The sequence below is a fragment of the Osmia bicornis genome, chromosome 6 (assembly GCF_907164935.1).
Source record: "Osmia bicornis bicornis chromosome 6, iOsmBic2.1, whole genome shotgun sequence".
In the NCBI taxonomy this organism is placed as follows: Eukaryota; Metazoa; Arthropoda; class Insecta; order Hymenoptera; family Megachilidae; genus Osmia; species Osmia bicornis.
This window is the reverse complement of record NC_060221.1, coordinates 10203975-10222245: the sequence shown is the minus strand read 5'-3', so window position 1 is coordinate 10222245 and position 18271 is coordinate 10203975.

Below are 18271 nucleotides of genomic sequence, written 5' to 3'. Positions count from 1 at the left end.
ATCCTTTTATTGCTAAATTATTGTAGAGTTCAAGTGGTAATTGAGGTGAAATTATTTTATAGTGAAATTCCTTAATTCATAAATAAATAGCTCAATTCCCCTATAGGAAAATTTCCTACTTCCTTAACTTTTAAATTAGTAAAAGTATCTTATAGCAACATTTCTTAATCAATGAATTATAGCAGGTAGAATTTTCCTAGAATAGAATAGAATGAAAACCTTTTCTAGTAAAATTCCCTAATACCTAAATTATAGTAGTTTCACCTTAAAGAAAAATCTCTTACTTCCCAAATTATTCTAGAAGTTTTCTATAGTTAACTTCTTTGATTAGTTAAGCTGTAGCAACACTCCTTAATTCTAATCCCTAAAGTATAATGAAATCTCTGTTCAACAACGAACAACACTTTATTTTAATTTGCGTAATGATGCACCAATCATATTTCAATTGATAAGTAACAAATTCCAAGCTAATTAAATGCACCGTATTTTTTATTCAGAATTCAATATGAAAGGTCAAAGTTTGTATCGTTATTTTTGAAGAGGTTACACAATTTAGCAATTTCGATTTAGAAATTCGTCAAGAATAATGTCAATACGTTGATCGAAATTTCCAGGGACTTCAGTGATGAAATCATCTGGAATTTCTGTATAACGATATCACGATCTTTCAATTACAGTTTCAACGATTTGGTGCTACGGTTCGAATAGATCGAGTTCTACTGTACGTATTTGATGAAAGTATATACATGAAAGTTTCGAACGTTTGTTCGTGAATTAGGGACACATCGCGTTATTATACATTGTCCTAGATGTTTGTACTTCGTATTATTACTATATTATATATTCGCACACGGGCATAACACGAACACACATACACATACAAACATATAATATATATTTCGTTACTATATACAAACGTTATTTCTTGATCATGTTTGGTGAATAACCAATGGTCAGAGACATTAATATACAGGAAGTTTAAGGAAAAAAGAGATTTCATGATTTACAAGGTAGACAATATTCTTTAAAAGGAGCAAATAATTCTTGACGAAAACACAGGAAGGAATATGAACATTATCAGAGCCATTTTTAATTTTTATGATTCCATCAAAAATTGTTGACTGTTTGGAAATTAGTGGATCGGCAGGACCAAATGAAGATTTTTGGACCCCATTTGTTGCTAAAGGTTCAGAAAATGAAATTTATTCTCAATAAAAGTAAATAACATTTAATCGTAAGGAAAAAGGGCAACGATAAAAAAATTTTCATTTAATAGTATTTGACATAACAAGTAGAAGGCTTATTACGGGATCCAAGAAAGCGGGGCGTGGGGCTCCCATTAAACCTCCCTTTAATTCGACCCTGGAGATGGGTGTCTTAAATTTACTGATGTGTAATTTATAACATAAGCTAAGCTTTTAAGACTTGGAAGAATCCAGATACAGTAGATTTTCGTTACATTCTCGTGGAAGGAGCTGCAGCCGGCTGTAGAGGCGGACAATTTTTCACGCTTCCAAACTTTCAGTTGGAGGGGAAAAAGAAGATAAAAATATAACATTTTCATAGAGTATGATGGTTGTAGAGTGACAGTGTTGTGCTTGAAAATCTGTATGAAGGACAAATCGCTCACGTGGCAATATAACGGAAGTCTACTGTACAGAGAAGAGTACAACAAAAATAAAATGGTACGTTAGTTACCAAAAGTGAAAATTGTTAATAGCTCTAACAATGTACATCTTTCTTTAAATTATGGGTCTCTAAGTATTTAAATTAAGCATACTTTAATGCGTGTTAATACAATTATTTGAAAATTAATATAAATCTCTATTATCCTATTAAATTCTTAAACTTCGCAAAGAAAATTCATCTGCATTTACTAAAATGATAAATAATGGTCCTACGAACCGTATGTTCAGAAAGGATTAATAATTCCATTTAAAAAATGCGATCTACCTTGTAATTCTTGAATTCTATTTTTCGATCACCCTGTATAGAAAAGGCGAATGAGCTGTCTAATTCATTGCATTGTTTCGCGGGCGAATCGTGATGATACAGATGTATATAATCAAAAAGTATACATAAATCGTATACAGTTTCAACGTCGATCGGTCGTTCAAAAGATTAAATTGAAGAAACATTGAGAAAGGATGATGATTAGATAAAAATTTAGGTCAAGAATTAAATGCGCGACTTTTTTCTGTAAAACTGCCTAAACTTTAATGCAGGGAGGTTGAAATATTATTGCAAATATAGGAAAAGATTATTGGTTTAATTGAGAATTATTATTTGTTGAATTTTAATAAATAATGCTACAGAAGAGAGACAAGAAGGTTGGGAATTCAGTTGATGATCTGATAGAAAATGGTGTAGAAACATTGTTGATGATGAAAGTATTTTATTGTGAATAAGATTATTCGATGATAAGATACAGTGTACATTTAAACTCGAATTAGTCGATTTGTATCTTCACTATGAATAGAAATATATACAGGTATACATATTATCTAATATGTATATCAGCTAGAGGAAAAGCAAATCGTACAAATGAATTTGCAAATCCAATAAATTATTCAGAAATTCGTCTAAGGGAACAGTAAAAGAAAAAGAAAAAGTCAACCCTTTCGTGGCTATTGGTGCATATAGGCGTTCTAGAAGTTCATTCATCATATGCCATAAGTATCTATAGGCATTCAATGAATTTTAGTAGAGAGGATGGTAATAATACAGAAAATTCACTTTTTGTTTATCTTTAAGATCTTAAAATAACTAAAATAATAAAGGGATAGAAGAAAATATGAATAACTTTAGAAAGTTACAAATTTTTCACCTTTTTTAAGGAAAATCAAGAATTTGTCAATCTTGAAATTCAATATTACATATTTTAGAGCAAAACAAATTGTGAAACTTAGTCCATTTATTATGAATTCAACAAATTCTAAATAGCATTAATATTATATTAATTTTTTAAGGTACTAAATGGTACTATAGTAACTTACACTAGGTCAAGCATGGCCAAAGTCCTCTCGGTTAGCGGCTCAGTGGTTGTCAGAAATTAAAGTTGTGGCTCTTTACATAGTCCATCGTCAGTAGGTTAAAGCCACCTACATCAATTAATTATTTTGCACTAAAATAATTAACTTTTAAATAAAAGCTCAGTTACACTAAATCTCTATTATTTTTTTAATATTTTCAAATTGCAAATTTATATATAGTAAAACTGTAAATACTATTATTTATCAAAATTTTATTATTATCAAATTCTAGTTTTAATAAATATTATTACCGCCTCCTCTACTTCAGTAACTTTCATGAGTAAAATGTTGATCTTTTTTCGTTAAAAATGAAAGGGTCAATCAAGAGACGATCGATCGAGGGTTCGCTGTATACGTGTATGTACACATTAAACGTCGAATCATGAAATTACTCGAAATACTATGGTACCTACATTATTCGAGCAGCCCTTCTTTCCGTTGCCCGAGAATCCACGAGATTAGTCAATTTAACGCGATACCTTTTTAAAAGTTATAGATACATAATTAACAAGGATATATGTGGCCAATATATAATTCAATACGCTAAAAGACGAGTAAGGATTAGATGTTATATACATACGTTTCCTTGATTGTGTCGTGGTGTAACGAAAAACATATATGCATACGCATACGCATATATACGTACGCATTCAGTCCACGATTATCACATTAACCCTTTTGTATTTGAACATTTTTTCTTCTTCATCTTGTGTAGACATCTGATAACAGAAATTCGCTATAAGGTTTCTACGAATCGAATTAACACGTTGACCGTCACTATAGAAATAGCCATATTTAGGACAACCCCATGTAATATACATATACATAATACATTTTATAAATATTAAGGACTGATTTTTTTATTGATATTTTGAGTTGAGCTTATTTTTTTATATTTTTTATTGTGCACTCTTGTGACATATCTTGTACAGAGGAATATTGAATCCAATTGACCCACTGTGAATTAGAAGCAATGTACTATTAATCTGTAACAAATTGATTATAAAAGTTTAATTTTTTCTTTTTTACTATTCATACATTATTGTCGATAGTTCTATATCAGCTTTGAAAACATTTTTCAATAGAGAAAGTTACATTTTTTTTCTTAAGTTTTGCAAATATTTAACAGTCAACGTGTTAAAGAATTTCAGTATATTATTTCTCACCTATAGGTGTAATTTCTTTAGTCTTTGAAGACAAGCACGTGAAGAGGTTTTCATAGAAAAGCAATGATTCCATGATTGATAAGAGTCTTGATATTTATAAACGGTATGTAAATAATATAATATTAATTGTTATATCGTAATGAATAATACGTACGAAAGGGTTATTATCACGGTATCTATGTATGTTGTACGTTACGCGTAATGTTACGAATGATATATTATACATATAGAATGTTTAAAAGAGAGGATCTAAGACTTTAAGCGTTTCTGATATTCATTGAGAAATTTTTTGGTATAAAATTATTGGCATTTTTGTGAAAAACGTGTCCCTTTTTTAGTTCAATTTAGTGAATATTAAAATTCTTCAGAGGAGAAATATGTGAATAATAGTTACCGGATTATTGATTTGTACTATTACATGAAACTGCTAAAATCTGTCTAAAGGATCGAAGGATTTATTTAATTTAAAAAGGAAAAGTTATTGATGCCATTAGTGCATATTTTGATTCAACGAAACAGTTTGTAAAATGGTGATTTGAAAGTGCAATATTTTGGAATTTGATCTAATATTAAATAATTAATTAAACCAAATACTGAATAATATTATATAGCATTACTGATATTGAATATTAATATTATTTATTATTATAGATATTAAATAATTGACTAAACTGATCAGAGTTAAATCTTCAAACAAGCATTATTATAATCTTTTTTTTATTTATATTCAAATTGTTGTACAAACAGGACCGAATTAAGATTTCTGGGGCCTGGGGCTATCAAACCTACGAGAGCCCTCTTGGTTGATAAAGGTCCAAAAATTGAAATTTTTTCTAAACTAAATTAAATGACATTTAATCGTAAAAAAAGGACAACGGTAAAAAAAATTTAATTGAATATCTTTTAGTAAATGGAAGGCTCATAAAAATAGAGTCCGGGGTTATAATTCGACGCTGTGTACAAACTATATTTTATTCCAAGAGTTGCTAAAGTATAAATAATAGTACGTACAATATCGAGCAAAGTGGACTTCCCTAGAGAAAATGGTAATATAGGATTTAAAGATATTGATATTAAGAGTAATTTAGAAAAAAAAAATATAATTTTTAGTTATTAAATATTATAAACTTTAGTATAAAAGTAAAACATGAATAATAACATGAATATCAATTCATGGCAGTTCCCCTCGGGAAGTCTATGCTGATGAATACTATACATGGTATAGCACAACTTAATAAGAATTATTATACTATATCATTTAATCTTTCATTAATAACGTTTAAGTAACAAGATATGTACATTTAAAAAGTCTTAGACCCTATTTTTTAACACCTTGTATATTACATATACGCATATATATATATATATATGTATATATCGTTATGGGCAACATGTACGGTGATCGATAATCGAGGGTATAATCATAATCGAAAAGAATCATTAAAAAAGTTATTTTTAACTTATATAGATATTACGGGTGTGCTTTCGAATATTTACTTTTTGAACGTGTTTCGTGGTGCAGACAATAATATTTCACAATTTCATGCACTTGTTATCACGCAACAAAACCAATAGAATTGCTATGTATTCTAATTCGTTGTTAAGAATTGTTTAAAAATACTCGTTAACCCTTCGTTTAATCTGATCTGTGACAATAATAATAATAAAAAATATAATATATCGAGGACAATAAAACAAGACGATGAACTTTTGTTCAAGTATGAATTCATTTTAAAGTGGTGGTATTAACAGTCAAGTCATTAGCAACCATAATCTAACAATATATATAGACCGAGTTTACACATTATATGTATAACTGACGATGAAATATATAGGCATGGGAAGAAGTCATATAAATTATAGCTTCGAAGAATTGTAAAACATTTTCAATATTATTGGGTTCATTTATATTGAACATTAACTGTATTAGTCTAGTAATAATAACAAAAATATACCTATAATAGACAATAGCTTTACGAAGTTGTTGAATTATAACTAAATAATAGAAACTTGCAAATTATTTTATTCTTTTATTTGTACTTAAACTTTCTACTAACTTTTTATTTGATCTTATTATTATCAATTCTAATCATTCATATTGAAAAAGACATTTATACATGTACCGCAGAATAGGTCTGGCAATATCCTCCTCGCAATATTATTTATTGCAGATTTTGATACCGTTCATTTATACTTTAAAAAATTATGCTGACAATAATGTTTTCTATATTTTATTACAGAACGTATTTTGATAAAAAGCTTCGTGCAATGTATTTTAAGTATAGTTTGCGCTAGTGTTACGTACAACGAAGAGTTAACGACCCTCGTATATTGTATAATCAAATGATATTTTCATTTAATTTACGTAAACATTAACGTTTTTCGAAAGAATAATTCGATGAAATTATGAAACTTTTAAATTATTCATCCATTTCAGCCCATTGTCCACATATGCAACCTACTGCACTTTTTTTTTTTTATTAATGCAACAAAAACTTCAGAAAAGAAATACAAATTAATATAGTACAAAAAATGTCAAATTCAATGTTGATTTGCTGTTTGACATATAAGAAGTTTGACACGATTTGATAACATAAAACTATTACAAAATAATACTTGTAGAACATCAGTTTCAAGTTTACAGCCTGATTGTTAATTACAGCAAATAATAGTTCAGAGTGAAACCGAATTAAAAATACAGTAAAACCTCGAGAAATTTTGACGACTTAAGCGGAGTAAAAACCATGTAAATTTTAAAATGATGAGGAAAGGAAAATGACGACTTATCCGGAGTGACGACTTATCCGGGTGACGACTTATAGAGGTTTTACTGTATTTTAATTCTTATTTTTACCATTTTACCGAGTAAAGAGCAAAACGAGTATGTTTAATTACAAATTACAGATTGAAATATAAATAGAACAAATTGTGCATTAAGGAAAATTTATTTAAAACCATCGAGTGAAGAAAATGCGCTGAAATGGTGGAAATCGGAGAATTCCATATAAGTACATATTACGTTGAAGCTATGTTACGTTTTTGTAATAGTTTATGGCGGAAGTAATATTAAATGACAATACGAATAGATAATGATAGAGTCACGATTGCTTATTCGACGTTAATCACTGCAGTTGTAATGCTAATACGGACGATAACAACCAACGTATTTTGAGCACATTCACATTTTTATGGCATCATCTTCGATTCATAGCACTTTCGTTTTTCAGTGAAAAGCCGGAAATTAAAATGACATGTTGTTATTTGTTGATTACGTTGATCGTTTGAGTGTTGAGCGGAACGATTTGTAGTTACGTTAACGGAAGAAAGTCACGTATCCGGTCAGCATCGGGAAAATATGAAAGCTTTTTATTTTAATTGCTATTTTACATCAGATACATGCGTTTAAAAAATATATGACGTAAGGAACTTGTGGTAGAGTGGAGTCGACATTTATCGTTAGCTCTATACTAAAGTGATACATACTGATGGATGTCGTTTAATATAAAATATATTTATTTCATACTGAAGATTAGGGCTGTCCCTAGTATAGCGCAAACGGGACATTTACCTAGGCCCTGCGCTTAAATACTTTCAAAGTATTGTGAACACGTTACATTAAATCCATCATCAAAATTTACAATAAATGAAAAATACAAAATACGCTTGTTATATTATAGTTTGATTGAAATAGATTTGATGGTTATCTATTGCCAATTGATTGGCGTAACTGCGATTTTTTGGCGGTGGACTATGTAGGTCCTTTAGAAATTTAGAAATTATGTAAATTTGAAATTTTGCAATTCCAGAATTTAGAATTGTACAATTTTGAACTGGCTAATTTGTAGGAACAATTCTGCTAAGAATGATTGATAAAGTTTATATCATATCATACGTTAAAGTGGGGGGGGGGTCAAATATTGAGGCAACAAAATATTAAAATAATTATAAATGTTTTGTTAAGATAATTATTGAATTATTGCCAAATAAAAACAGTCCAACAGCGATATAATATGTAAGAATATTGAAAGAAAAAATCAATCACAAATTTTTGTTGAAATAATACAATAATGAAATTATTGAAACATTTGAAAAGAACTAACAATAAGAGTTATTAGTATCTACACTCATATATGAACATAATAAATTTGAAAGAGTGAGATTCTACTACTATTGGGAAAAAATATTAAAATATTGAGAAAAAAATTACACTGCTTTCAAAACTTTTGTTGAAAAAATTGAAATACTGGCGATATTGAAGGAGTGAAATAGCAAGATTTCAAAACAATTATTATAATATCATTGAAATAGTAAAATGCAAAAAGAATAATAAATAAATAATGGAAAGGATAGAATAATGAAACTATTGAAATATTTGAAAGGAGTTATTATTAATAAACAAATACACAAGCTGGATCAAATCTTCTTAATATTATGAAATATTGAAAGAATATTACAATATTAAACGAAAAAGTAAATTGATCTCAAACATTTTATTGAAATATTTAGTAATATTGAAACAGTGCAATAGCAAGATTACAAAGAAACTAAAATTTCAATATTATTGTGATAAAAGAGTATTATAATGTTAAAAAAAGAAAGCTAGACACTATTGTAATATTGGTAATATTGAAATAGTGAAACAGCAAGCTATTAATACTGTAAAGTATTGAAAAACATATTATAAAAAACAGAAAATTTAAACCACCCTCGAAAGTTTTGTTGAAATAATACAATAATAGAATTACTGAAATATTGGTAATATTGAAATAATGAAATAACTATTATATTTAATAATACCATATGGTATTAAAGAAATATTAAAATATAAAGAGAAAGTAATTATGAATGTTCTATTGAATACTAATAAGTACATACAATAGAACTATTGTACCAGAGGAATATCTAATAGGATTCTGAAGATACTAACCTAACCTTATTAGGATAGTGAAATGTAGAAATAACACTGAAAAAAATTACTGCTATTAAAGCCAACAGAATTTAAATGATTGCAAAAAGTTGTTTTATATATGAACGAAATGTTAATGAAATATCCATCTAGACTCTACTCTATCCACAATAATCTGAATGAAACTGATTCTTTAAGATCGTGGCTCACATGATACTACACCAAACTTATTATTAATAACATTAAACACTATTGCATTGAAGTAGTAACTGGCCTAACGTTTATTCGCGTTATCCATTGTCAGATCAAAAGGTTGAACTCGAGATTATACATTCACTATAATCACTACGAAAGATACTTAGGATAAGTTCTAATGCTGTTCGAACAATAATAATAATATATTTATATGAATATATAGCACCGATAATAATTTACGACAATAAAAAACGAAAAGAATAAAGAAAGATGCAGGGTGGACCGAATCTAGAAGAACGAGTAAATACAAAATGAATTTTTATCGAATAAAATGATATTAATAAAACGAATAGAGATAATCCTTCTATAATATGTAATTTGTAGAGGTGTGCGATTACCCGAAAATTTGAACGACTCTATACTCGGGTCAGGTGGGCTCGGGTTCTCCAAAAAAAAAATATGCGAGAACCCGAAAATTTCGGGTACCTAATAGGCGGATCGGGTCAAGAATTATTTTGGTTGCCTCAGAATTCCAGAAATGAGCAAAATTTTGTTTGGGGACGAACTTTTTTGAATATGACTGTGAATTGGACATATTCATAAAAAATTGTGCCGACTAGAACCGACTCGATCTAATTGTAAGTATTGGGTACCCGAAATCTTCGGCTAATCGCAGATCTCTAGTAATTTTGCAAATGTGGTTTGAAGATTGTGTGAAAATTAGTAAACTTTACTTTAATATTTTTGTGAATTTCTAATATTATTATTATCAGATATTTCTTTGAAAATAATCAATTTAGTAAAATAACCAAGAGTAAAATAGATTTTTTAAATATAGTACAGTTTGTTTTTGAAATTCTTAATCCTTTGTAGACAATCTAGATTTATGATAGCATAAATCAAACTTTATCTTTCTCTGACTTTGATTTTTCTTAAAAAAAAATGTTTCAAATATTTGATGTAACTAACGATAAGAGTTTATTAACTATTCCAGAATTTTTTCAAGTTTTCTAAACATCCTATAAAGTAGTAAAAGTATTATACATAAATACATATGTATATTATTTGTCTACGAAGGGTTGACAATTTTTTAAATATTAGGCATTTTTCATATTTTTTGAAATAAAATGTCACAATTCGGATCTCCATATTATAAAGGGATTATGTGTGTTAAATACAGATATTACAGAACATGATCAGGATTCTCAATATTTCTACGTTCACTTGTTTTGGTACACCCTGTATAGCTTTAACCTGTTAACTGATTATGAATCATTTTTCAGTTAAGAAGTTATATGTCCTGTTTAAACGTGCAATAAAAAAATGACTATGTTAACACTAAAGCAATTAAACTCTTCTTATCTTAAATTACAAAAAAATGTTAAGTTTTTTTTTTTTAATTTTATTATCATTGTTATTTATTTTTTATTATATTTCAAAAACTAGGTATATATACATTAAAGTTGGTTGTTTCGGTGTTATTAACAAAAATCCTTAAATAGTTCGATTTACTCCAATGACGAGTTAACTCATCTTCTCTAGTTAACAGGATAAATAACGATTAGCTTGTACATGTATGTGTAATAAATAGACTGCGAATGTTAATGCAACCCTGTTTTTCCATTAAATGTGTTTTCTTTTTAGGTAACTTGAAATATTATTTTAATTTAAAGATTTTTAAGAATTTATTTCGTTTCCTGATAGGTATCGTATAAAAATGCATAAACATTCGCAGTCTAATGATAAAAAAATGCTGGATCGTACACGCCATTTACAAGGTAAGAAACAATGAATAGAAGAGAAATTGAATGTTGCGTTTAGTTGTAAGAATGACGTTTTAGTTTTTGCTATAATAAATTTTATATTATTAAGTTTATGTGACAGTAAATCATAAAGTAATATGTATTAGTTTAAAATAAGTTGTTTGTGTTAAGGATTTGATGTACATTCGCAATCAAATCAGCCTTCCCCAAGCAAAATGGCGATGTAGGAGAGGCAGGAATTTTCAAAATCTTAATTTCGATGATGTTAATGTTAAAAGTAGATTAGAAAAAAATAATATAATTTTAAATTATTCAATATTACAAAATTTAGTGGACATCTTAGAAATATGAATAATAACATAAATATCAATTCAAATTCTCTCTCGTCAACGTTTGTACGCAAGTGGTGGGAGGCCACAGACCGATATGTATGGAGCCTCTTTCCCCTAATTACATTATCATTCTTCCCTGGGCCGCCAAGGAGAAGGGCGGGAGCTCGGGAAATCCCTACTTTTTCTGCGAAGGTCTGATTTGATCGCGGATGTACAGAATAAAAGGATCACAAAATGTCTATGGAATTGTTTATGGAAGTTCTTTTATTGTACGTGACACTGTACTTACCGTTATTTGAACATATATTGAACATATAGTTATTCATTTTATTAAATAGTCAATATTAATGATTTTACAAATGACTTATAGAATAATATTATGTTGGTATTAATCCTTTGAGTTACAAGAAGAAAATTGATATTTTTTAATAACATTTTTACACAATGTTAATAATGACAAATTTCATTTTCTATTGATAAAATCAAATTTTAGTTGAAAAGTTTTTACATAAAAAACACTGCTTAGCACTCGAAGGATTAAAATTTTATGGTAAATGATTTTATTGCGTTGTGTGAAATCAAAACAATTGTTTTTAATAAACTATTATCAGGACCGGATTAAGATTTCTAGAGTCCGAGCTATCAAACGACCGAGGTTGTTTGGTTGATAAACTTGATTAATAACATTTAATCGTAAAAAAAGGAAAACAGTAAAAAAGATTCCATTCAATATTTTCAAGGCTTACAACAAGGTCCTTGAAAAGTGGGGCCCGCTGCTTTAGCCTCTATTATCCCTCCCCTTAATCCCGTTCTGACTATTATAATTTTGATAAGCGTCAAGATACGTAATATAAGGGAAACATTGTAACATTAGCAAAATTTTCAAAGAAATTTTATCAATTTTTCAACAGTACTTGTTATTTGCAAAATTCGTCTACTGCACTTAGATGGCTTTATAAATCGAAAGAAAAGGTGTATTTGATACTCAAACATCACACATAACCTTAAATACGATCAAGAATCGTGTATTGAATAAGTACAGTATGTGATTGTACGCAACTGTACACCGTGTGATGTTTAGAAAATACTTCAGGTATATAATATTTATTCACAAGTACGAGAGAACGTATTGTTATTAATGTGAAATTATATGTATAATGTGTAGGTATACACAAAGAAATTTATGTCATTCGAATATGCTGTCAGTCGCATAAATATTCATATTCTCTAAATTATTAACTGTAAGATTCATAGAAATATGTTACAGCATTACCACGTTCGCTGCTGGCTAGCGGCTAGGGATATGTGAGTAGTTGGGTCGAATAAAGTCGAACGGGATCGGGAAGATACCTGAGGCTTACTTACATTTGGATAACTCGACTATTTCGGGTGGCTCGACTAGCTCAGGTAGCCCAACACAATCCATAAAGATATACCATGCAGTATATCCATTTCAAACACAATGCTGAATCAAACGAACTCGTTCGATTTTTTTCAAATTGGCCGAATCGTGTCGGGCTACTGCAGCCAATCGAGCAAGCCGAATGTTCGCCTGCATGCGAATCTACATACTTCGATTAGATTAGTATAGAACCGCCGGTAGCGAACGCGTTAACGAAGATTTTCTTCAATACAAATTTTATTGACTAGAATCAATTAAGTGCGATAAAAGCTCTAATTTAAATAATCTTTCACAAAACTAATATCACGATGTAATAACTAATTGGATATTACTAATATTAATAAAGTTATTAATTGTGTAATATTTTTTAGATCCTAAAGTACTAAAAGTTACTATTTCAATATTTCTCTGTATGAAATTTTATATTCGTTTAATTGAGAATATGAATATTTTTCTGACACACTATAAATTTAGACCACGTGTCGAGAGGGAAAATGAAATAATGGAAACATTAAGAAACTTCAAAAATTTTCTTTTTCATTTCAACATCTTCCCTGATCAATGCAATTAGTCAATTTAAATGTTGCTGAGGGGAGGAATATGTGGGAGGAGCGGCATATGTAAAAGTATAATTTCAAAAGTTATTGAATCACCCTTTTACAGTATTGTAGAATAGTAAAAAATGATGGGACCTGTACTTCTTTTATTGGTGGAAATATATGTTTAAAGGATGAAATCAATTTCTGATAATAATTGACACCCGTAAACTATATCTAAAGTAAATTTTTTTGGTTGGCAATGAAATTATTAAAATAATTATCCCTGTTTTTACTGACATTTAACTAAAAATTATAAAGGACACATAAATTATTTAATACAAAAAGTAACTTTCCTTTTTGAAATAAAAAATTAAGTACAGTCCATGGTTAATACCATTAAAATAAGATTTTTTTTTGTAATGTGGATTGAAAAATACAATTGAAAACAAATATAAGGATACGTAACTAACAAGTTAAATTATCTTTTGTAAAATTGTAAATTTAAAATTTCACTTAAAAGGACACTGATTCTTAACAAAAGTCAAAATAAATACTCGTTTTACTAAAATTATAATTTTTTTCAGATATTAACCTAATTGTACTATGCTTTTCAAATCTTGTCATTGTTTATCGAATAATACTTGCCACTTAACAGTTGTTTATCATTATTAACATACCTACTTTTTGTGAAAATTTGATTGCAAAATAATTTATAATGTACCAATTCTGTCAATTAATTGTAGACGTAATAATTTTTTAACTGCCACAAATATTATAAATTAATTTTTAATTTATTATGTATAATTTCAATAGTATTCAAAATGCTGTAACAGTCAGCACGTTAAAACAATTATAGAAAAATTTATTTCTCCCATTAAAAGAAAGATCATGTTTGCTACATGTTCCCTTCAAAATTCTGATGTTCAAGAATTCCATATTTTTTGTTTAAAAGCTGTAAATTAATGGCTTAATATTTTCGCTACCGCAACCACTAAAAGTCCGATCACGCGATATTGCGTGTCCGACCCTCAACTCTTTAAAAATATAGCTTGGTACGAGCAGTGAGGTGCATATGACAGGGAATGTGTTAAAATTGAATCGACGAACTATATATTAGCAATAATTAGTACTAAGTTGCTCCTTAATAATTAACTTTATTGTTAGTCATTAATAATTTATCTAAATATTTTTATTCGAAACATTCAAAATCATAATAAAAACATTCATATATCGAGTTAGGAATAAATCCAAACTTGTAGGATTTTACATTTCGATTAATTTGTCACAATTCTTGTGGACCCGTATCCAGCGTACGTGCGCATGTGCGTGGGCGTATGTGTATTCGAGTGTGTGTGTACATATTAATACTTAAAGTTATTTACTGTTAAAGTCTCCCAGAAATAGTATCAATGCGTCTAGAGACTTTCGAAGTGGGCCTGAAACGATTACTTTATATTATCAGAATTAATAAATTGACAGATTATCATTGTTTAAGATATTGACGGGATAAAAAACAAAATATTTTTAGCGTTTTTATTATTCAATACCAACAAAATGAAGAATGTACTGTCAATGAACATTGACAGCATTGACAATATATTGATCATCTGATGACCCCTTAACAGTAATAGCTTTGAGACTGGGTGATGAAAGTATTGAAAGTATAATATACATACTTATATATACGTATATACATATATATACACATATACATATTATTATATACAAATTGATCGATCGTAGCGCATCGAGATTGATAATATTAACGTTGATCGGGTTTATTGTTTAACAGACAATAATTAAGTATTTGTTAAGGATATTCAAGAATTAGAGTTACACGTGAGTCAAAAGAATCTGCTCTTCCGTGCTGTGCATCAAAGTACACGATTCTAGTGTTAACGATCTATTCACACGATTCACGTTATTACTATTTCCGATTAACGATCATCCACGCTTTGATTTCACCAATGGTAGTGTCAGAACATTTAATCTTTTTAGACATTATGTGTCGCTACGGTGACAGTAAATTTTATATGATGACAAAATTTGTTTGGAAACCACGATTTTTTTTACGGTCTTATCCCTCGGATGGCGGACTGCTGTGTTATTTATTTTCATTTTCTATTTAAATTGTTTAAATAACCATTTTCCAAATTTTCTAAATTTTCTAAGTTCTTTGAGTATTTTAAATTTTCCAAATTTTCGAATTCTATGTTTTCAATATTTCCCAACATTTTCCAACTTTTACTTTCCAAAGTTTTCTAAGATTTTGAAATTTCCCGAGTTTTTCAAATTTTACAAGTTTCTTAAGATTTCAAAGTTTCTAAAGCCTCCAAAATTTCCAAAGTTTTTCAAATATTTCAGATTTTCCGTCTGTCCTAATTTTCTCAAATTTTCAAAATTTCCTAAGTTTTTCACACTTTTCATCTTTCCCAAATATTTTAAATTTTATACTCTTTCTTTGAATTTTGCTTGCCAGTCGTTTAATTTTGGATACGTTTCATAGGTCTAGGTCACCATTAACCCAACTTATCAACTTTATCATTTAATTTTATAAGAAAACAATTTTATTTTTCTTCCCTTCGAAATTGAGTCTGCAATTGATATATCAGTTTCAATTTAATAAGATTAAATTGTTGCGATTATAATGCATTGGTGTCGAAGAAAATAAAAATCTCTGTGTCCATTGATGTTACTTTAATTGTGATTTACGATTCGCGCACACACACACTCTTCCTCTATTTCTCACATAGCGTTTTCATAACGAATATTCAAGTATGAAGGTGGAAAACGATAATCTATGGGCAATTTAAAGAAATCTATTTTGACTGTTTGAAATAGCGGGCCTGTTCTATATACACATATGTAGCTGCAAGTTAGAGCGAAGAATTAAAAAGCGAGTCATTGTTACACACGCCGCGCCGTTAAGGTACGGTTTGTTAATAATTACTACAACAATAATTATGTAAAATATGTATGTATACTGTAATTTTGAGTGTATAATGTAATTAAAAACGACAAAATACTGACTATTGACAATAAATTGCAAGCCAATCTTTTCAAACACTCACAATTTTTTTTCAGACGTTTCGAGTACAATAATCGCAGTACTGGGTAAATAATAATCTTTTATTACTAATATAATATTGATAATTCTTTTTTAATTTTTTTGAGGTCTGATCTAATAATGATATTAATAATAGATATTAATTAATTATATACTGTATGAACATATTTGTTTATATTTTTGTTTACATATTATTATATTTTATGTTCAAAATATTATACATAATAATATTATTCATAGTTATTAATGTTTTACTCAATAATGTTTTATAAAATTATTACTAGTTTATTCTTATTATTGGTTCTTTATTAGTGTTTTGTCATGAAGATTTTTATTGTCCACTAAACATAGGTAAATGTTGATTAATCGTCAAACGGCGGATATTGGGTTAATCGTGATCAAGATCTACGAGATATATGTAAGTAACGATGCTTCGACCAGAACTAAGCAATCAATTTTTTTAATGAAAGACTTTTATATATTAAAAAAGGAATAATTTAAGGTTCAGAAAATGACAGTAAATAGAATCTAACTTCTAACTACTGTAGAAGTAAAGATATAGTCGAAAACCCATGAACAGCGGAGTTAAGCCAAACGTGACTCACAAGGGAATTGTCAAAAGTGGATGGTAGAGTTGCTCGCCTAGACTATGGTATGTTTATTCGAAAGAGTATAAAATGAGGAGTTTATGGTGCAATTACTGGGTGCCGAATGGCAACGAGTTCAAAAGTTATGGGACTTGGAAATTTTCATATTTTTAAGTGCAAATGATTAGAAAACATGAGAAATCGAAACATGAAGTTAAAATTAAGTGTAAAAGTGCCCAAGGCATGAATTTGAGATGATTAGATGATGTTTACTAACAATTAAGAGGAGTTTCAGGGAAAATTGCATGTGTGATGCAATGTGCACTCGTATGATCATTTGCACTTAAAAATATGAAAATTTCAAAGTCTCATAACTTTTGAACCCGTTGCCAATGGCACTCAGAAATTGCACCATAAACTCCTTGTTTCATGCTTTTTCGAATAAACATAGTCTAGACGAGCAACTCTACCATCCACTTTTGACCATTCCCTTGTCAGACCTTACAAAACATATACAAGGATATTAACTTAAAGATAAACGCATAATTTTTAAATGAAAGAGTTTCATATATTGGAAGAATGATTTTGAAAGGAACAGTATAAAAGTTAGAAAATAAAAATAATATTGTAACAACGGTAAAAAGAGAAACTTCGCAAAAATGATGCGATCTGGAAGCGTCCAGACAATTTCGAAAAAAGTCGATGGTCGGCTATTGCGGGAAGCAGAGACGCGAGGCGCGAGCGGAGATGCGGAACGCGAGCGCGGAATACGCCAAATTCATTCTTGACGACGAGATCGTTGATTTCGGCGGCCGCGGATAGCAACAAGCGGCTCGCGGCTGCCTCGGCCTATTTCGCCTGCTGTTATCCGAGAGAGAGGACGAGGTAAGACCATCGGAGGCTAGCGACTCCGGCAGGAGAGTACGGCGATAATACCTGGACGCCTGCCGGAGAAGAGAGAGAGATCCCGGTAGGAGAGTTCGATGACAATACCTGGACACCTACCGATCGAGAGAGTATAGAGCATCTCTTGGACGCCCTAGTAGAGTTAGCTTTCTAGACGCCCGGCCCTAGGGTGGCCCTTATTTTTCGATTTCCAATTTTTCTTCGTCGCACCCGCTAAAATGTTGACACTTGGTGAAAAAATGATAATTGCAAAGTCTCAGCATGATTGAACAACAGCAACCCGTGCCGCAATCGAGTTGAAGTTTTAAAATTTATACGATTTCACGTTGACATCGAATGTATTCGTGTCATTTTGTTTTATAAATAATGGCAAATA